Source organism: Ursus arctos, unplaced genomic scaffold, assembly GCF_023065955.2.
Source record: "Ursus arctos isolate Adak ecotype North America unplaced genomic scaffold, UrsArc2.0 scaffold_144, whole genome shotgun sequence".
NCBI lineage: Eukaryota > Metazoa > Chordata > Mammalia > Carnivora > Ursidae > Ursus > Ursus arctos.
Genome location: NW_026622813.1, coordinates 361 through 23,643, shown reverse-complemented (window position 1 = coordinate 23,643; position 23,283 = coordinate 361). Strand labels below are relative to the sequence as shown.

The following is a 23,283-nucleotide window of genomic DNA, read 5'->3' as shown; positions in this document are numbered from 1 at the left end:
ATCATGATACACTAAGAGCATGTAAAAACTACAGGACCCCAGAGAATCATTAAAGATAAAAGTCATGAGACCTTGTCTTCAAGTATTTGAAGCTTAGTTTAGCTAAAATGCTATTTGAAGGTGAATAAAATTGCACGACTTTTTCAAGGGGAATATCTGTTATGATGGTGAATAAGTAGAAAGGTGAAGATGTGTATATATAATTTATCTTTGGATCCATTCATTATTTAAAGTGAAAAATTAAATTTACAATTAAAAGGTACAGTTAGATATGAGAAGATTTCTGAAAGGGGAATTTGGTAAAATTAGTACCAAAATGAGTTCGGTATTATAAATGATACAAATTTAGAGTTGTTGAGATGTCCACTAAATTATTAAGTAACAAAATTGTTTGCAAAGGAATATGTGTTATGTGATGTGCTCTTTATAATTATACACTACAAAAATATGTAGTATATGCATCAATATTGCAAGAACACTTTGTATAATGACATTTTAGGTAATTTTAATAAAAACTCTGACCATCTACGTTTAGTAGTTTTCTATATTGTCCATGTGTTGGGTTTTTTTTTAAAAGACTTATTTATTTATTTTAGAGAGTGAGAGAGAGAGAGAACATGAGCGAGCAAGAGGCAGAGGGAGCCAAGCAGACTCACTGCTTGAGCACAGATTCCCTGGGTCATGTGCTTGCAATAAAAATTATGAAAAGGAGGAAACAGACTTACAAATACAGAGAAGAAACTGGTAGTTGCCAAGGGGAAGGTGGTGGGAGGATGGGCAAAATGGGGTAAAGAAGAGTGGGAGATACAGGCTTCCAGTTATGGAATGAAGAAGTCACTGGGGTGAAAGTTATAGCACAGGGAATATGGTCAATGATATTGTAATAGCATTGTGTGTTGATAGATGGTAGCTACTCTTGTGGTGAGCATAATCAAAATAATAATTATTATGAAAAGGAAATGAAAGCACAAGAGAATAGGGAAAATAATTCTGTGAAATATATGGTTGCAGTGAAGTATGCATATATGTGATACAAGTCGATTATTAATTATTATCATTATTGTTATCATTTTGGTACTAGTTTTATACTTTTCCTAGTTCTGGTTAAACCAATATCTTTTGGGAAATAAATGACAGTGCCTGGGTATACTACAAAGAAAATCTTCATGCTTCATACTTAATTTTAACCAGAAATGTACCTGCTTCCTTGTTTAGAGGACATTAATATATGTGAAAGAGTTTTGGGTCAAGGAATATAGAAAATTGGTAACCGGATGGCATTTTACAGAGCACTGGTGTGTTTGTTGTTTAGAATAGGCAAGTCGTACACTGAGAACAGGAAAGATCCACTCTACCTTGCCAACTGAAATTTCTTGTTCCTAATATTTCCTTAGTTTTTCTAAAACAGGTTAAGACTGACTGAAGAAATCTGTCTAAACAGAGAAGCTAGAAATGTGTAGTGAAAACAGACTTCCCAGTTACTCTGCATACTTCTTTGTTGTGATTGCCCTGCTTAAAGAGAATCCCATCTTTTCTTTACTTTTTTATTTTCTTTTGTCTTTTCTTTTTTCTCTTTTCTTTTCTTTTTCCTTTGCTTCCCTTCCCCTTCCCTTCTCTTTTCTCTCTTTTATTTCTTTTTTCTTTTTTTTCTTTTTTCTTCTTTTCTTTTCATTTGAGCATTGCTGATATACAATGCTACAACAGTTTTAGGTGTAAAACTTAGTGATTTGACAAGTTTATACATTATGTTTTGTTCACCACAAGAATAGCTACCATCTGAAGAGGACCCCATCTTTTGTTCAAGACTTACAAGGAATTACTTCTAACATTTATTAGTTTATCCTGAAATATTGAGTTCCTGCTTAGAGCATAAGGGAAGAGTGAATTCAAACCAGTTAAAAAATTTAGTTATTTTTCTTTCCTAGAAAATATTAAAGACTCAGAAAATCTCTGAAAGCAGAATCCCGTAAGAGTTGATTGCTCTCCTTGCTGGATATTTTGGCTTTAACATTCAGAACATGGGAGGGAGATTTTTCAAGTAGGCAACGCAGAAAATCAGATAGAATTTAGGTCTTTGACTTTAGTGATTAACATTCCCTCTCCTCTAAGGGGCCAAGAGCAAACATTATAACCATCCTAAGACTGAAAACACAGGAAGCAAAGCTGTTCAAAATTCATTTTGCCAGTGTCCTGTCACTGATGTACCATATTCATGAATTTTTCTTTTAAACCCTACTCTTAACCATCTTAGCTTGCTTATAATAGAGCTTCTTTTCATAACCGACAGACGCCAGTCCTACTCAGTCATATTTGTTCTTATCATTCTCCAGTTCTTGACCCAGTCATTGGCTAACATCATCAGCTGCTTTATCAAATATGCCAAGTGGAGGGAACTGACTCACTCCAGCTTTCCCTGCATGAGGGCAGAGAATCACTTCCATTGGTGTAATCTGTTAGGAGCATGGGTGGGAATGGAGTGGACAAGACATATTTGGTCCCCACAGTGAAAAAATGTGAAGTATCACCTAAGAGGATGAAGCAAGTGGTGAGAGATACAAGATCCTTGAGATCCCAACCCACCAAGGAGACATCATAAATGTCAGTCATTTCAGAATATTACTTCTTCAGGCATAATATAATTTTGTAATTAGAACAGTGTTGAAGGGACTGGAATAAGTAGAGACAGGAGGAAAGTATGCAAGTGAGAAAAGTGGAATGGAAGTATAAGAAGAGGTGGTATTGCTCAACATTAGGAATAGTTGTCTGACCTACCTGTTCTGGTCTAGGGTGTGCAGTTGCATTTAAAAAAACTCAATACTTTTGATTTCTGCTGTGTAGTATAATCACCTCTCAGACAAAATATATGTTTCTTTCCAGTGAGTATACAGTTAGTTAGTAGCAGGAAGTGTTAGTGTCCTACTGATGTTCCTGAGATTTCTAATAATCAGCCTTATATTCGTTTCTCCTGGGAATCAGGGTCATGAGTTATGTTAATTGGCTGAAGAGAAAAATAGAAGAGTTACTTGGTGATGGGAAGTAAGAGAAGGTGCATGATGTTAGAATATCTCCTGCATATTATGCAAGTTAATATTCTGGGTGTGTGGGTAATAACTCATTTAAGATAGCCTATGTGGAAACATGAGCTTACTTAGATTTACTGAGTTGGGAAGAGTGAGAAGTCCTCCACATTTGTTGCAGATGCCCTCATTTATGGAGTGGGAGAGAGTGAACCATAGGTATCAGTGTTTTATTCCAGAACAAGCAAGTGGCTTTATTTAAGGGGAACATTCCCATAAGCACACTAAATTGTTGGACAAATGAAAAGCTAAAAAAATATTATTTTCAATTAAGTGTTGGCAGATTATAACCGATGGGCCAAATTTGGAGCACTGGCTCTTCCTCAAATAAATTTATTGAAACACAGGCATAATCATTTATTTCTGTATTGTTTATGGCTGCTTTGTGCTACCAGAAGCAGAGTTGGCTCACATGTGGTCCACAAAGTCTTTGGCCTGTTCCATCAGATGTTTGATGATCCTATCCTAGATCAAGCTGTTGGGTCTGGCCAGCAAACCCTGAGGCGGTGAATGAAAATATTACTCCAGACACCTTAGTAGGAGAAATGACGGGGAGTGGGGACCAGACGCTCTAGCTCAGGTGGTGAAAGGTCCTGAGCCAAGCTCTGCCTCCATTTTATTGTGAACATTATCACTACATTAACGGAGTAAGAAAAACAAAAGGGAGTGCGAAGCTTTAATAATTAGGACACTGACATATTGAGTATCGTGTGATTAGAACAAGCTGTGCTTGAGACGGGCATGTAGGTAGGGAGTACGTGGAGTACATGACCTCCAAAGATAAATGGTTCTCCTAAGCATCTACTCCCTGGATGAGCGTATTGAGCTGCAGCAAGGATCCGGCTGTTTTCAGCCCAGAAACTTCAAAGGAGGCCCAGTTTTTTGGATGCTCCTTCTTTGCTTTTCAATTAGTCTCACCCAGGGAGGCATGTGTTTATTAAATCTTATCTAGTCAGGCATTACGAATTCCCACACTAAGCAAGTTATGCAAAAGAAGAGGGTATAGTTGAAGGATCATTCACATTGATCTTCATCGCTTCTTGTATACTCAGGTAAAGATGCAGAAGAAGGTTGAGAAGTAAGTTCATTAACGTTCTGTACATCATTCTCCCAGATGCATTGTACTCAGGACTGACTACATACATGTGGGGCTGAACACAAAATGAATATGTAGGGTTTTTGGTTAACAAAATTATTAAAGCAAGACAGCAGTCTTTCTCATCCCTTCCAAAAAATTAAAGAGAAAGGAACACTCCCAAACACATTCTACAAGGACAGCATAATTCTGATATCAAAGCCAAGTAAAGATACTACTAGAAAAGTACAGGTCAATATCTCTGATACATATATATGCAAAAATTCTGAACTAAACTCTAGCAAACCAAATTCAGCAGCATTAAAAGGATTATTCACAGGATGCCTGAGTGTCTCAGTTGATTGAGTGTCCAACTCTTGGTTTCAGCTCGGTTCATGATCTTGGATCATGAGATTGAGCCCTGAATAGGGCTCCACACTCTGTTTGAGTCTGTTTGAGATTCTCTCCCTCTGCATTTCCCCCACTCACACACTTGCTCTCTCTCTCTCTCTAAAATAAAATAAAGAAATCTTTAAAAAATAAAAAAGGATCATTCACCATGATCAAGTTGGATTTATCCCTGGAATATAAAAGGATGATTCAACATACACAAGTAGATCAATGTAATAAATTACATTAATAGATGAAAGAAAAGAATCATATGGTCATCTCTAGAGATCATGAACAAGTACCTGACAAATTCAATACTAAGTTTATGACCTTGCATATTAGTCTCAGTCCACACTTAGATATAAATGATGATGTGATGTAAAGGGTTATTTGAGAACCTGTGACATCTCAACCTCACTTGAAGGTTCAGCTCAGATTGTTACATTTTAAAACTAGAAACAGATCATGAGGTAAACAAGGCTTAAATGCAGCAGACTTTCTCCATTTTATTATGTCAAAAAGATACACCCTCCCCTATAGGCGTTCTGATTTAAAGATCCCCTTTAGAATTCAGTTGTACTAACAAAGAGAAGTAGGGTGAGAATGGAAGAGTGGAGTGCAGAATAACTGCTCAGGTCAGTTCATTCATGTCTTTAAGAAATAATCTAGCTCTTACCCCTGAGAAGCTGGGCAACGTGCTAAGTGCTGGGGTAAATCAGATGTACTTGATTCCTATCAAGAAAGAATTCAGTCCATGTTTTATTTTCTGTTCCCTCCCCACCCTCTGCTCCCTACCCTTTTGTGAGGCACCATTTGACAGAAGTGCAGTTCTCAGTGAGAGAACAGAGAACAGGGTAAGTCCTCAAAGAATCCAAGGCCAGTGGCCTGATGAAACTGGCACTTCTCATCAGCTGCAATCCTCCCACCCTGTTATTCATCTCTGCTTCTCCCTCTTTTCCTCTGTACCCACATGTTGGCATTAAAGGACACAGCTTGTACTTGTTAGCTCATCCTTATGTAGTCTTCTAAAAAATGTGGTATTGAAACTAGACCTCTACCTTATACAACGCACAAAAATTAACTCTAAATGAATTAAAGACTTAAATATAAGACCTGAAAACATGAAACTCATAGATGAAAATTTAGGAAAAAAGCTCCTAGATATGGTCATGGTAATGATTTGTCACTTAAAGTGGATAGTGGCTAATTAACACATGGGCCATGTTGATATATGATATAATTGCTTTTTTTAGCCAGAAGAAAGCAGGAAGAAATACATGTCACTTCTTATTTATGTTTCTGTTTTTACTATAGCACAAGTCAGTGTTAAATAGCAGAGTTGATAACCTGGCTCAGCCACTCTAGTACTTGCACAATGGGCTGGTGAATGAAGTAGTTATGAATAGCAAGGATGAAGTCTTTCCATGGTTCCTTTTTGTACAATGGGCCCTTGAATGAAGTAGTTATAAATGGCAAAGTTGAAGTCTTTCCATGGATTCTTTCAATATGGTCTCTTTTCTGTAAGTCAGATATAGTGACAGCCACTATTGAACGTCCTTCTAGAAGGACAAATGGATGCTGAACCCTGATGTGGTTTCATCTGTTGACACATTTAATCAGCAGCTTGATGGCTAGCTGTTTACATTAGATCAGCAGATGGTTCTTACTGGTATAAACATGTTTTCCAAGTATGGCTTTGACTGTCCTTACAGCAGTACCTTGGGATTAAATGATCCAAAGACAGAAAGAATGTCTAACGTCCTTCACAACATTGCTTAGGACAAAGAAATATCTTTACAGCCAATAAAGTACAACAGTGAGCACACAACCAAGTGATCCACTGTTGTGGCAATATGCTGTATCATGCAGAAACTGTCAGTCTGATAGAACGTGAGGATAGCTTTTAATGGTGGAAGTAAGTGTGTTTGGGAATGACACTTTGTGTTTTATGTGTGATATACACTTTGAACCAGTGAGCATTATAAAGTATTGTTTTGTAGAATGCATAGGCCTGGAAACCAAAGGTAAGTAGTGAGAATAGCTCCATTCACCATTACTTCCTTGGAGAACTTGAGTTTCTAGACCTACAAATTTGACCTCACTGGGGTGAGTGAATGCTTCTTCTGGGGACAGAGTAAGCATTTCAGTAAACCTAAAGTTTCAGTAGTTCATTCGTTATATTGGTTTTCTTGTGTTTGTAGATCACTGACTGTTACTATCATGCCACGTACAATTAACTTTTATTATCACAGAGAAATAGAATGGCTGCTATACTTGGTGATAACTCTGAATGGGCAATTGCAGCAATTACAGCCTGACAAGAGCATGGTAATCAGGGATTTAGCCTTCTTAGGTCGGAAGATATGGATCTGGCAAGTGATCTAGATCAGCAAAAGTGCTGGACAAATGTGAGGAAAATCTAGGATGGGTTGTGGTGGAGCAAGATGATGAATATCTTCTGGGAACATGTGCAGTGATGGAACCCATTAACACTTGGTTCATTAACAGTCCTATGTTTGAAGGATCAATGATGGAGTGAACTTACATGGAACACAATGGCTCTAAGCATGGGAAGGAAGATGTGGAGTGTTTCTGATGCTTTAGATGCCACACACATATCTCTCTGCACTTAATATTCCTAGGGATGTAGATTGTTTTATACCATAAGCTGCAGAGATTTTCTGCCTGAGGACTTTTCTTTAGATATCAGAACCGCTCAACCCACTTGTGGGGTAGGCTGAAACTGCCATGGAGTTAATGCCTTAGAGCTACCCCAGTGCAGAAATACACAGCTTCCTAGCCTTTCAAGTGAATCACCTAATGTGATAGAGTATGTACAGTCACTTAGAGGGCCACAGTAGAATTGTGCCCCAATGTCCACAGTAGGAGGATACTAGTTTATACCTCTTCTATTACCTTTCTTCTTTTCTCTGTCTCATGTCTCCACTTTTGAACCAGTGTCTTCTAGCAGTCCCTTCTATATAAATTGCTTGCCTCCTGATTTTATCTCTGGGTTTTCTTTTATTTTTTTTTTATTTTTTTACTTTTTTCTTTCTTTATTATTTATTTATTTATTATTTAAATTCAATTAATTAACATACAATGTATTATTAGTTTCAGGTCAGTGATTCATCAGTCTTATATAATACCTAGTGCTGGGAGTTTATGTTCTAATGAACAAATCTCTTTTTTAATAGTAATATTTTTTATTATATTATGTTAGTCACCAAACAGTACATCCCTGGTTTTTGATGTAAAGTTCGATGATTCATTAGTTCCATATAAAACCCAGTGCACCATGCAATACGTGCCCTCCTTACCACCCATCACCAGCCTATCCCATTCCCCCACCCCCTCCCCTCTGAAGCCCTCAGTTTGTTTCTCAGAGTCCATAGTCTCTCATGCTGCATTCCTCCCTCTGATTACCCCCCCTTTTTTATCCCTTTCTTCTCCACTGATCTTCCTAGTTCTTATGTTCCATAGATGAGAGAAACCATATGATAATCGTCTTTCTCTGCTTGACTTATTTCACTTAGCATTATCTCCTCCAGTCCCATCCATGTTGCAGCAAATGCTGAGAAATCGTTCTTTTTGATAGCTGAGTAATATTCCATTGTATATATGAACCACATCTTCTTAATCCAGTCATCTGTTGAAGGGCATCTTGGTTCCTTCCATGATTTAGCTATTGTGGACAATGCTGCTATGAACATTGGGGTGCATATGGCCCTTCTCTTCACTACGTCTGTATCTTTGGGGTAAACACCCAGTAGTGCAATGGCTGGATCATAGGGTAGCTCAATTTTTAACTTTTCAAGGGACCTCCACACTGTTTTCCAGAGTGGCTGTACCAACTTGCATTCCCACCAACAATGTAGGAGGGATCCCCTTTCTCCACATCGTCTCCAACAATTGTTGTTTCCTGCTTTGTCTATTTTTGCCATTCTAACTGGCGTAAGGTGGTATCTCAGTGTGGTTTTGATTTGAATTTCCCTGATGACTAATGATTTTGAACAGTTTTTCATGTGTCTGTTAGCCATTTGTATATCTTCATTGGAAAAGTGTCTATTCATATCTTCTGCCCATTTTATGATTTGTTTATTTGTTTCTTGTGTGTTGAGTTTGAGAAGTTTTCTTTTAAAGCCATTGAACCTGTATATACATAACAATTCAATATGATGATGCTTGAGATTCATCACAAAAAATTTACAGGTTATTTTTAGACTTCATATAGCAGAAACCATGTTAATATATCCTTTTATTTGTAAAATAACCAAAAATTCAAATTTAAAATGTTCTTTGTCCGATCATGCTATTTGCCATAAGACTATAAATTTTTAGTGTGGTGGACTTTCATTTCCCATAATGTTGATGGTAATGGTCTTATACTCCACAGATGAAATAGTAGCAGGCTTGGGATGGCAGATGATGCGTTTGTTCAGGATATGTTAAATTGGTGGTGCCTAAGTTGAGATGGGCCAGCATGCTGTTGGATGTTTAGTTTTAAAGCTCTAAAAACATATGTGGTCAACAGATTCTGGAATAAGATATCTTTTTGCACAATCATTTATTGCTGCCTTTATGCCTTTGTTCCTTAATGTATAGATGGCAGGATTCAAGACAGGGTTGATAGCAAAGTAGACAATGAACAAGTATTTATCACTTGATGATGTGGGGAAAGGCCAGACGTAGAGAATCATGCATGGAGTGAAAAATAGAACCACCACAGCCTGAAGCACATTTCCAGACAGTGACCAAAATGAAGACATAGGAAAAGATCAGCAGGAAGAAGGTGCCCATGCTCATGAAGCCACTGTTGGCAGCAATAATATACTCAAACTTGGCTGCATCTCTGCATATAGGTTTTATGATTCTGGGAAAGTCACAGTAAAAGCTGTCTACTTCATTCGGACCACAAAAGGGCAAGTTTATAATGAAAGCAGATTGAGACATAGCATGAATCACTCCTGTTACCCATCCAGTGATTACAAATGAAACACATATTTTAGGATTCATGATGTTTAAATAGTGAAGAGGCTCACAGATTGCCGTGTACCTTTCAAATGCCATGGCTATGAGTAACACCATCTCCACTCCTCCCATGATGTGGATGAAGTATATCTGTGTCATGCAGCTTTGGAAAGAAATTACTTTGCATTCACTTGAAAGGTCTTTGATTGTCTTGGGGACTACGATAGATGAAAGACCCACGTCAATGGGTGTCAGGTTGGCCAGGAAGGAAGTACATAGGAGAATGTAGGTAAGAATCAAAGATTACCAGAAACAAAACAAAAACGTTTCCCAACATGATCGCTAAGTAGAGCAAAGAACGTAACAAGATGAGAAAAAATTTTTTCTCCCAAGAACAAGAAAGGGCCAGGAACACAATCTCAGTGACCACAGAGTCATTTAATCCACCCATTGACTGGGACAGGAGAGCTGATTTTCAAGTGACGTGAGGATAAAAATGAAAAAGAGTAAGTATCAGTGTCAGGAACATAGATTTCCTGTTTGTTTTGCAAATTAAGTTAGATATTATTGACTGAGAGAGGAAAAAGGATGTGGAAAAAATAAGGTTAGCACCAAATTCATTATATAAAGGGAGTATTTGAGGGAAAAAATGTGACACTAAATTTTGCAAATAGAGCAAGAGGGATTCCTTTAATTTTAATCCCATAGTTAAAACTCATTTTAAGTTTTCTCAAAGATTCTCAATCATTTTCCTGACCATTGCCCTAACCCTAAGTGTGTTCTCTTATGATTATCATCTCTTCTGTCACATCCTTATTAATACTTCTACACTAATTCTATATTCTCTTACTTGAAGTTTTCTTAGCCCCTTAATTCTTCCCTTTTCACTGTAATTATAGAGATCACCATGACAAAAGGACTTGAACATAGCCCATCACTGCCTACATTGGGCTTTTTAAATTTACATGGAACTCAGGTGCACAAGCTCACTAATTTTTTTTAAAGATTTATTTATTTATTTGAGACAGAGAGAATGAGTGAGGGGAGGAGCAGAGGGAGAGAATATTCACAGATTCCCTTCTCCTTCTGAGCCTAGAGCCTGACTTGGGGCTCAATCGCATGACATGTGAGATCATGACCTGAGGTGAAACCAAGAGTCTTACACTTAGCCAGTTGAGCCACCCAGGCACCCCCAGGCTCAATAGTTTTAATACTCAGCTCATGACATGATTATTACATTTGGTTCATGACCACTTTTAGTAAACAGATTATTTAATGATAAACTAAACTAAAATATTGTATATGTCAGAGTAAAGATTAGTAAATATAATCATGATTAATACTTAATAATCATTCTAATGATCCCAGGTAACAGAATTGAGTGTTTTCAATATTTAGGGCATTGTTTTAGGTACATTATTTCTTTTTTTTTTTCCTTTTTTTTTTAAATGATTTTTTATTATATTATGTTAGTCACCATACAGTACATCCCCGGTTTCCGATGTAAGGCTCGATGATTCATTAGTTGTGTATAACACCCAGTGCACCATGCAATACGTGCCCTCCTTACTACTCATCACCGGTCTATCCCATTCCCCCACCCCCCTCCCCTCTGAAGTCCTCAGTTTGTTTCTCATTCTTTCAAGCCTCCTAATGACTTTATAAGATAGGTTCATTTTTATTATCACCATTCCATAAATGAAACTGAGCCTCAGAAAAATGAGGTGGCAAAAGTAGGAGTGTATCAAGAGTTTTAGGACTTGGGAATGACGCTCCTAACCAATGCTCTGGGCTCTTGAAGGCCAGCACTTCCAAATATACTCTAGCTCTCCCCAAGGATCTAGATGCATCAACCTTTTACTTCCATCTCAACTTTTCAATTCCCTTGATGTGTTACACATAGAATCTCTCCTTCAAAAATCAGATCTGTTAAGAATGGGATGGGGGAGAACTTTCTTATTTTTCTTTCTCTCTCAAACCCTTCACAGGTAAATTTATTTATCTCATACATTCTATTTATTGAACAACCAAAACAAGCTAGCTTGCACTTCAGGAAATCCTTTTAAAGATGTCACCAGGGATTCAACACACAATAGTCACATGTAAAAATATCATATATAATAATCAGTTTTCAGTCTTTATCTAACATACTTGTTCTCCAAATTTGGTACTATTGATCTTCCATTGTTTTTGAAATTTCTTCTGTCATTGGTTGCTGTATATGTATTTGCTGCCTATCCCAAAGCCTTTTCCATACCAGTTTGTGCTAAGAGAACTTACCTATCTGTTTAGGTATTTGATGGAAATTTCTGAATTTTGGAAGAAGGTAGGTTCTTATCTTACCCTGGGATGAAATATGATAATCTATGTGCCTTGGCCAAGGATTGGTGTAAGAGGGGCATGTAGCCGAGTTTTGATGAGATACATAACAATGCCTTCTGTGGAAAGTTTTCTTTCCCGGATTAAAATACAAAGATTAATGTGGAGAAGTCTCTCTTTCTGGCTCTTTTATTCCTGCATTCAGTATTAATGTGATGCCCAAAGATGCAGCAACCATGAGCTTTGGGGTATCTACATGTTAAAGACGATATTATGAACAGAGAGAAAAATAATCCAGTCTTAAAGGTCTTTGACTCATGTCAGCAAAGGCCTACCTTCTGATATCTTGTAATGCGAGAAAAATAAAAACTTACTTTAAGAGATTGTAAATAAGGCAATATTACTTGAAGCTGGATGTATTTGTAATATTTGTATATCTGAGCTCTCTTGATTTTTCTCCTATATTTCTAACTTCTTTTTTGTGTCTTTCACCGATGCATGGATTTTTTTCCTGCTTATTTTTGAGTGCTGATATAACTCAGGAGACATAAAACATATATTTTTTTCATTTCAAACATGTTTCATTGTTTTAACTTCTCTCCACTTACAAGGATTTTTGTATCTACAGTTCTATTCCTGCACTCTAGCATAATATATCCAAGATTGTACTGTAATACATAAATGGACATTCCTAAAGCACTTCAAAGTTAAATTGTTCAAGGCTGAACTCATGATTTTATCCTCTTTTTAATGCCTCAGGAAATACCATAATCATTATCTCTCAGGTGCTTAATCCAAGAATCTCTGAGGCACCTTTTTTCCTCTTTCTCTTTATATGCCAGATAGGAAATTCTACCTCCTTCCTGAATATTTCTGTTTTGTGTCCTTCTCTTCATTTCCACTGTCAGTTTTATTTCAGGTTTATTAATTTTTCCTTTCTGAATGATCTCTCTGCCTCCAATCTTAGCTAAGTGTAGTTTGTTCTATACTCTGCTTTCATATTTGTCTATCTAAAAATCAAATATGGTCATATTTCCAATTTAATCCTTCGGTTCTCTCATCCAGGGTATTTAAAATTCAGTTGCATATCACATAAGACCTTTATGAACTGAACACATTAGTATTTTCTTTCACATTTCTCAGCTCTTTCATATACTTTCATGTGTATTATTCCTGCATTACAGTGTGGAACCACTTTGGCTCTTTGATCCAATAGGCTTGGTCGCCATTCTAGTTCTGCCACTTGTGAGCTATATAAACTAGGGTACACTAGCCAGTTATGCCGATGGCATTTATTTGTCCATGAGATGGGAGGTGTCTAACTTACTTCCACAGATGTTATGAGGATTTGAGAGTATATGGGTAAAACTATGCAGCAGAAATGTTAATTCCCTTTTTCCTTTATTTTTCAAAACTTAGATGAAATGCAAGCTACTCTGAAGTATTTTTGACAACCCCAAGCAGAGTAATGTCTACGAACTACTGTTGTATCTTGAACCTTCTTTATAATATTAGTTCTTCATTATCAACTGTGATTTCTTTGAGAAAAGGAGCTTTTAGCTAACTTTGTATACCCCAGTAGTTAGCACAATTTCTGGCACAAGGTAGACACTATTAAGTGGCAGTCTTCCCAAACATTCATACTGGGAAGTTCAAGAAGACATGGAGCAAAATCAGGGGCTTAGAAGCCCCTAGGGGAGATTTGATGGAGAATAAATCTTCACCAAATGACTTTGTGAATTGAACTTATTGACAGCTGCACACAGATGGGAGAATGGAAACCAGTCTGAAGCCAGTGACCTCCTTGTCATGACAATGTCCTCACAGAGTGACCTCAACACACCACATTCCCATGTAGATCCTAAATCTAATACAGTAAAACTAGCAAAAGTACAAACTTTCCTCTTCATTTTTTGCCTCCAATAAAATGCGTATAGTCATTACAGAATATCTGGAACTTTCCTCATATTACAGTGAAGTATTAAAGGATGTTATAGAAATATTGCTGAACAGAAAAGCATCACCATATATTTGGAAAAATCCAGTCATGAGAAAGACAGGACAGTTATCATAATAGCCTATGAGATGCTTTTTGCTATATGAATAAGGAAGAGAACTTTTATATGTACTTAAAACTCTGTTTATAGGATTTCTGTGTGCATAGAATAAATTGGAAATTTGGTTAAATGAAACTAAAAAGATATATACTTTGTCATTAAGTTAAAAAAAGATTATAAAACAAGACATTATGTGTAATATAAACGTATATATGGAAATATTTAGACTTTATACCACAGTGTCTCTAAAGTTGTGGGATTATAGGTGATTTTACTTTTTCCTAAATATGAACACTTCTATATTTATTACAAGTGATGTTTATTGATTTTCTAATTTCCAGAGGAAATTTGAAATTAGTGGAGGAAATAGGAAAAATGATATAGGAACAATTTAATAAATAGCACTATTACTTAGTAACTAATAGCAAACATTCTGGGGACAGACTACCTGAGTTTCAATCTCCATCTCCTTGATTTATGAACTATGTATCCTTGAGTGAGTTGCTTCACTTCTCTGTCCCTGAATTTCCTCATCTGTAAAATAGAGATGATAAAGTATTTACCTTATAGCGTTGTTGTGAGAATTAAATGAGTTAATACATGGAGAACCACAGAGCATGCTATGGCACGTAATGAGCGTTCCGTAAGTTTTTTAAAATAACAGTGATGTTTCTTAAGACTTATTTTTGCTTTCCAAAGATAGAGATAGCTTGCTCTGCTAGACTGTGCTCTGTTGGAATGAAATATCCAAAACATAATGCTTTATTTCCATGAATCTAATATTAGAGAAAAAAAGCGATGAACAATTGAAACCCCTTCACATATCAATTTAAAGAAGATACGGGCTGTTTGAAGATAAATTCACCTCACAATACAATTGAAATTATGAAAATGAGACCAGGACATATATAAAACTGTATGCGTGAAAATCATTCAAGTAGAGAGCAGGAGCAGAAGGAACCTTGAGGTAAAGAGGAAGGAAGGTTTGGGGACAAAATGTAACCAGTTGCTGGGGAGTTAGCAGGTTTCATTTCTACCTGCTCAGGGGCAGGTCTCACTCAGCAGGATCTTTGAGGGATTGAGACGCACAGATAGTTCACATCCTTTTGAGTTGCCACCATTTCTTAAGACAGAAAGTTATAAATAGTTCCTACCATTTGGAACGGAGTCAGTTAGTGGGACTGGATGGTAGGACTGGATAGAGTCCATAAGTGCTTCTAATGGAAACCAGGTCTTTTGTGCACACTGGTTTCCCAAGGGTAAATTATCACAACGGGCAGAAGAGATACAGGGAAATTGGGCAGTTCGATGTGATGATCTGTAATTTTGTGCTCTGATAATTTTTTTTTTCAAATTAGAGAATTTTAGGTTTACTTTAGATGTCCGTTGTGTTACTGCAAGTCGTATGAGCCACTGATCATATCAGTTTAGCACCACTATCAAGTTTAAGGAAACTATCACCTTATACCCTTAACAACTTGTCTCCCTCAGAATTTTGAGAAATAATGAACAGATATTTGAACAAATCAGGGGAGTTACAAAAGTGGTGCAAATTTAGATTTGAAAATCTCAGTTGGTATTTTTAACAACTTTATGGAGGTTTAATGTGTATACCGTAAAATGTATCCTTTTAAATGTACTATTCAGTGAGTTTTAATAAATTTGTAAAGTTGTGTAACTGTCATCATAATTCAGTTTTAGAACATTCAATCACCCCAAAAAATATTCCTCATGCCCATTTGTATTAATCCCCACTTCCATTCCTAGACCCAGGCAACAAGTAATTTGTTTCTTGCATCTATAGATTTGCTTTTTCTGGATATATCATATAAATGGAATCATACAAGATGCAGTTTGTTGTGACTGGCTTCTTTCTCTTATACTTTTTTTGACATTTGTCTATGTTGTAGCATGTATGAGCCATTTATATATTTTTATTTTTACAGGGATCATGTTTTTGGTGCCTTACCTAGAACAGTCTGCCTAATTTATGGAAGATTTTCTCCTTGATTTGTTCTAAAGTTTTAAACTATAGCTCTTATATTTGAGATATATATTTTGTTATTTTTTGCACATGGGAGTAAGTAAGGGTTTATATTCATCCTCCTTGAAATTCATTGAGCCTTTAAATTTTGGATCTGTAGATTTATTTTTAATCCACTGTGAGAAATTTTTGGCTGTTATTATTTTCAAATAATTGTTTCTGCCTCTTTTTCTCTCTCTTGTGGGTCTCTCATCGCCTAGATTGGTGTGTTTGCTGCTGTTGCACAGGCCTCTGAGGCTCTCTTCAGTGATATATTGATACACTTTCTTGCTTTTTGCTGTTCAGAGTGAATAATTTCTGTTAGTGTGTCTTTAAATCCCTGGTTCTTTATTCTGCCATCTCATGGCTGTTTTTGAGCCTATTTAGTGAATTGAAGAAACGTAGTTACACACTTAAGCTCTCAAATTCAAATTTAATCATTATGAAATAATTTATCTTTATTGATATTCTTCTGTTGTGTCATTGCTTCCGTACTTTCTATCAGTCTTTTAAATTTGGCTTTCTTTAGTTCTTTGAACGTATTAATAATAGGTGATTTGTAGTTTTTGTCTGCTAAATCCAAAATCTGTGTCCGTCCAAAGACAGTTTCTATTGTCTATTTATGTCCCTCTGAGTATAGATATCATTTACTGGTATTTTTGCATATTTCATAAATTTTTATTGAAAATTGGATGTTTTAGGTAACATGTTATTGTAAGTATGGATTCCAATTCTTCCTTACACCTGGGGATTATTTTTATGGCTGTTTCATTTTTTATTTTTTTATTGAATTCTGTAAAATTTCTCTTCTCTGCAGTATATGACCACAGGAGTCTCTATTCAGTGTCTTCTTGTTATTTTTGTTTTTTAAGCCAGCATCCTAGGAGTCACTCCTGTTTTCAGTACAGATTAATATTCAGCCAATTAGTGGTCAGAAGTTGTTCCAAACACATTGAGCCAGTAGGGCTTCCAACCTTTGCAGTGGATCTGTATGCTATTGGGAAACATATTCAAAATGCAAGCAATTAGAAGTGTGTCTGGCTTTTCCTTCGGGGGGGGGGGTTCCTTCTCATTCTTTTGTGTTTGTATGAGACCTCAGGTTTAGGGAAAGACATGATTATAGCTAGGGTATTCTCTTGGGTCTCCTGAAATTGTGTACAGCCTTGCACATGTGTAGCTTTTTAGGTCACCAGGTGTGGTAGGCAGAATAATATTTTCAAGGATGTCCATGTCTTAATCCCTAAAACATGCAAATATGTTACCTTACTTGACAGAGGTGACTTTGCAGATATGATTATTTTATGGACTTTATGGTGAGGAGATTACCCTGGATTATTTCAGTCAACCAAATGTAATCCCAAAGATTTTTATAAGAAAGAGGCAAACTAAGATAAGCGACTAAGAGAACAGAGATCGGAGTAAGATCGGGCCATAAACAAAGAAAACAGTGTACTGTAGTGGTATAAAGCAAGGAATTGGATTTTTTCTTGGAGCCTTCAGAAGGAACACACCCAAAGTAATCCATTTTGGACTTCTGACTTCCAAAACTGTAAGATAATAAATTTGTGTTGTTTTAAGCCACTCAATTTGTGTTCATTCACTATAGCACCAATAAGAAACTAAGACACCAGATGTATGCTAGAGTTTATCAGAGTTCACTTTGAATGTTTCATTCCCTGGGTTTCCCTGTTAATTTCTGGCTAGTCTGACAATTGGTTTTTGCTCTCCTCAAGCTACCTATGATCGTGGCCTTTTATATTCATTTGCTATAGGGATTACTACTATTTCTGACACACCCAGAGAGATGGTTTTTTTCCCTGCTCCAAATTAAGTCAGCCCTTTGTGGTAGTGACAGTGAAATTTTTGATTTTCATGGCTTTCCTGTCCTGGTAGAACTACCATGAGGATGATGGAAGTGGAGGCCAGGGGGAGCATCCCCAAGCTAAAACTCCATGGACTTCTATTGTTGTCACTCAAGGTCCCATAATTTTACTTGAATAAAGACTTCTTAGTTTGCTGCTTGACTTGAGTGCTGAAATGGTTGTCTTGTAGAATTGTTCACTTTGATTATTACTTTTAAGAAAGGATTTACTGAGCTCCTTACTATTCTGACTCACTTGGGATTCTAATACCACAAATTGTTTCATATTGAATTGGCTACAGATAAAGTATTTAAAAAACTCAGAGTCTATTCATAGGTTAAACATACTAAGGTGTTATTTGCCAGCCACCACAAACCAATGAATAAACCTAGGTCTTCAGTGTAGGTTTGCATTGAATTCCATCTATATAGCTACTGCTTTTTTACTCTCTTGTATAAAGAAACCACTCAATTTCTCTTTAAGAGAAAAAGAAATGACTTTATTAAATATTAGCATAATTATTAGCTTTTAGCTCTCAGTTCTGGGCTTCTAGATGGTAAGTGTATTGGCCAATTTTCTATAATAACTTAAAGATATGAGAAAAGAAGGAGGAGTTAAGATGCCAGAGAAGTAGGGAGACCCAAGGCTTTCCTCCTCCCTTGAACAAATGTAAAAATGAAAAAACTGTATTGAGTTCAGATCACTTGGAACACTCAGGAAATTGATCTGAGGATTGGAAGGAGGATTTCTACAGTTGGAGGGAAACAGGGTGGCAGATGCAAGGTGTGTGGGAGCGATTTGGGGGAGAGAAAATCTGCTGTGCTGTGCTGTGGAGGGGAGGGAATCCTTTCTGTGGGGAGAGAAAAAGGAGGGAGTGGTTGAGAGAATGCAGCATTGGTTACACAGAATAAGAAAACCTCTTGGACCTCAGACTGGGGAGCTGGAGGAACTGAGTGGCACAGGTTTTTTTGCAAACAGTGTGTGTAGCTCAAACTGAGTGTGGGACTTCCGCCCCAGTGGAACTGCAGCATGCACTCCTGGAGAGAAGGATGGCTCTGGCCCAGAAGCATGTGCAAAGTGGTGTAGGGATCTCATGGGTAGCCCTGAAAGAGATTGTTCCTTTTCCTAGAGTACGTTCGGAAGAGGGTACATTGCCTCTCCAAGGACAAAAGACCCTGAAAGTGCCAGCAAATGGCGTTTCATCTGCTGCAAACAAAGGCAGGTGCAGAGGCTGGGTAACCTGGTAGCTACTTTTTGCTGTCTACACCACAGATTCTGTGCACTGTGTGGGTGTGGGGCTGTATTTGCGAAACAAAGGACATTAGCACAGAGAGGCTCTAATGTGGGGGTGGGAGCAGATCTGAGTGGTGTGGGCTCCTTTAGGATTTGGGGTTTTAAATCCCACAGGCGCCAAGGATAAACGTCGGGAGAGCTGTAGCACTGGGTGTGCTGAGGGCCCTAACCTTTTGGTGAGAGCTTCCTGAATAGCGGGGAATGTGAAAGCACCTGTCTGGGGTGCAGAGAGTGCAGCAGCACCATTTTATCATCACTAGCAACAGAGTTGGACTTCAGAAAACAATGCAGTGATCACCAGTGGAGGTGGGAGCCACTTACATCAAACCCTGCAAGTGCTTTTTTCACTAGGCAGGATTGACTCTGAACCAGTGTATCAGGGTCTCTACCCCAGAGGAGCAACAGAGGCAACACACCACATGCACCAAGTCTACTGATCGTAAGGTGCCTCCCAGTGTCCCCTTCAGTTCTTTTTTTTTTTATTTAATAATGATTTTTTATTATATTATGTTAGTCACCATACAGTACATCCCCGGTTTTCGATGTAAGGCTCGATGATTCATTAGTTGTGTATAACACCCAGTGCACCATGCAATATGTGCCCTCCTTACTACCCATCACCGGTCTATCCCATTCCCCCACCCCCCTCCCCTCTGTAGCCCTCAGTTTGTTTCTCATAGTCCATAGTCTCTCATGTTTCATTCCCCCTTCTGATTACCCCCCCTTTCTTTATCCCTTTCTTCCCCTACTGATCATTCTAGTTCTTATGTTCCATAGATGAGAGAAATCATATGATAGTTGTCTTTCTCTGCTTGACTTATTTCACTAAGCATTATCTCCTCCAGTGCCGTCCATGTTGTAGCAGATGTTGAGAACTCGTTCTTTCTGATTGCTGAGTAATATTCCATTGTATATATGGACCACAACTTCTTAATCCAGTCATCTGTTGCAGGGCATCTCGGCTCCTTCCACGATTTAGCTATTGTGGACATTGCTGCTATGAACATTGGGGTGCATATGGCCCTTCTCTTCACTACGTCTGTATCTTTGGGGTAAACACCCAGTAGTGCAATGGCTGGATCATAGGGTAGCTCAATTTTTAACTTTTTAAGGGACCCTTCAGTTCTGGTGGAATTTGGACCAGGCTATATTTTCTCTCTCTCTCTTTTTTCCTTTAGAATCAGGCTCATAGTTTTTTGTTTGTTTGTTTCTTTCATTTACTTCTCTCTCTCTCTCTCTATCTTTGTTTGGATAAGATTTCTTTTTTTTTCTTTTCTTTTTCTCCCCCCCCCCTTTTTCTTTGGAATCAGTCTTAAAGATTTTTTGATTGTCTGGGTTTTTTTTTTTAATTTTTTCATTCCTCTTTTCTCTCTCTCTCTCTCTCTTTCTTTCTTTCTTTCTTTCTTCCTTTCTTTCTGGGTCAGGCTTCTCTCTCTCTCTGTCTCTCTCTCTCTGTCTCTCTCTATCTTGCTTTTTTTCAGGCTTTTTTCAACAAAGTGCAGCTAGATAAAGGTCCAAACACTCCCCACTACAAGCAGGGAGGAACTCTGCAGAGGACAGACCAGTGGGAAAGAGCAGCCAAAACAAAACAGCAGAGTGCACACAGCATACACCAGAAACACTTCCTGAAGTGTCAGGCCTTGAATGGTGTATGACCTCTTTTTAATATAGCATTACTCTGAGGTGCAGGAAATGTAACAGCTTTCATAACATGCAAAAGATAGAAACTTAGCCAAATGACAAGATGGAGGAATTCTCCCCAAGTGAAAGGTCAGGAAGGTATCACAGCCAGGGACTTTCACAACACATTTAAACAATATATTTGAACAAGAATTTAGATCAACAGTCATAAGACTACTAGTTGGACTTAAAAAAAAGCATTAGAAAAAAAAAAAACAGAGAAACTCTTGCTGCAGAGATAAAAGACCTAAAAACTAGTCAGGCTGAAATAAAAAATGCTATAACTGAGATGCAAACCAGAGTGGATATAATCACTAAAAGGAGTGAAGAAGCAAGGAGAGGATAGGTGATATAGAAGATAAAATTATGGAAAATAACGAAGCTGAAAAGAAGAGGGAAAGAAAACTATTAGATCACAAGGGTAGACTTAGGGAATTAAGCAATTCCATAAAGCGAAATAATATCTGTATCAAAGGAGTCCCAGAAGAAGAAGAGTGAAGGAAAAGGGGTTTATTTGAACAAGTTAAAGGTGAGTGCTTCCTAATCTGGGGAAATAAACAGGCATTCACATCCAGGAGGCACAGAGAACTCCACGCAAAATCAACAAAAACAGGTCAATACCCTAATATATCATAATGAAGCTTGCAGATTTCAAATATAAAGAGAAAATCCTGAAAGCAGTGCCAGACAAGAGATCCTTAACCTGCAAAGGTAGAAAGGCTGACAGCAGACCTGTCCACAGAGAACTACCACGCCAGAAAGGACTGGCATGATATAATCAATGTGCTAAATGGGAAAAACATGCAGCCAAGAATATCTTATCCAGCAAGGCAGTCATTCGGAATACAAGAAGAGATAGAGTTTCCATGACAAACAAAAACTAAAGGAATTTGTGAACACTAAACCAGGCCTGCTAGAAATATTAAAAGGGATCCTTTGAGCAGAGAGAGAGAGAGCCAAAAGTAACAAAGACCAGGAAGGAACAGAGACAATTAATAAAAACAGTGACTTTACAGATAACACAATGGCACTAAATTCATATCTTTCAATAATTTCTCTGAATGTAAATGGACTAAATGCTCTAATCAAAAGACATAGGGTGTCAGAATGGATAAAAAGCCAAGGTCCATCAATATGCTGCTTGTAAGAGACTCATTGTAGATGCAAAGACACCTCCAGACTGAAAGTGAGGGGTGGAGAATTTTTTACCATGCCAGTGGCCATCAAAGAAAGCTGGAGTAGCCATCCATTTGGTTTAGATTTTAAACCAAAGACTGTAAGAAGAGGCAACAAAGAACACTATATCATAATAAATGGGTCTACCAAACAAGTTCTCACATTTGTAAATATTTATGGCCCCTAACTTGGGAGCAGCCAATTACATAAACCAATTAATAACAAAATTAAAGAAACACATTGATAATAAAGAAGAATAGTAGGGGACTTTAATACCCCACTCATAACAATGGACAGATCATCTAAGCAGAAGGTCAACAAGGAAACAAGGCCTTTGAATGACACACTGGACCAGATTCAAAGATATATTTAGAGCATTACATGCTAAAGCAGCAGAATACACATTCTTCTTGAGTGCACCTGGGAGCATTCTCCAGAAAGATCACATACTGGGTTACAAATCAGGACTCAACTGGTACAAGAAGATTGAACTCATACCACACGTATTTTCAGACCATAATGCTATAAAACTTGAAGTTGACCACAAGAAAAATTTGGAAGAACCACAAATACATGAAGGTTAAAAACATCCTACTAAAGAATGAATGTGTCAACCAGAAAATTAAAGAATTAAAAAAAAAATGGAAGCAAATGTATATGAAACCATGACAGTCCAAAACCTTTGGCATGCAGCAAAGGTGGTCCTAAGAGGGAAGTATATAGGAATACAGGCCTTTGTCAAGAAGTAGGGAAAGTCTCAAACCTAATCTTACTTCTAAAGGACTTGGAAAAAGAACAGCAAATAAGGCCTAACTCCAGCATGAGAAGTGAAATAATAAAGATTAGACCAGAAATAAATGATACAGAAATTAAAAAAACAAACAATAGAACAGATCAACGAAATTAGGGGCTGATTCCTTGAAAAATTAATAAGATCGACAAACCCCTAGCCAGACTTATCAGAAAGAAAAGAGAACAGACCCAAATAAATAAAATCATGAATGAAAGAGGAGAGATCATAATAAACATTGCAGAAATATAAACTATTATAAGAGAATATTAAGAGCAATTATATGCCAACAAATTGGGCAATTTGGAAGAAGTGAATAAATTCCTAGAAACTTATAAATTACCAAAATTGAAACAGGAAGAAATAGAAAACCTGAACAGACCCATAATCAGTAAAGAAATTAAATCAGTAATCAACAATCTCCCAACAAACAAGAGTCCAGGGTTGGATGGTCTCACAGTAGAATTCTACCAAAAGAGAAGAATTAATACCTGTTCTTCTGAAAGTGTTCCAAAAAATAGAAATGGAAGAAAAACTTCCAAAATCATGCTATGAGGCCAGCATTACCTT

The 23,283-nt window shown here is 37.3% G+C and overlaps 1 pseudogene; it reads right to left on the bottom strand.

The window, feature by feature from the left end:
* Positions 1–9,069: 9,069 nt before the first annotated feature.
* On the bottom strand, positions 9,070–9,964 carry LOC130543679 (olfactory receptor 4F21-like; annotated as a pseudogene).
* Between the last annotated feature and the right edge of the window lie 13,319 nt (positions 9,965–23,283).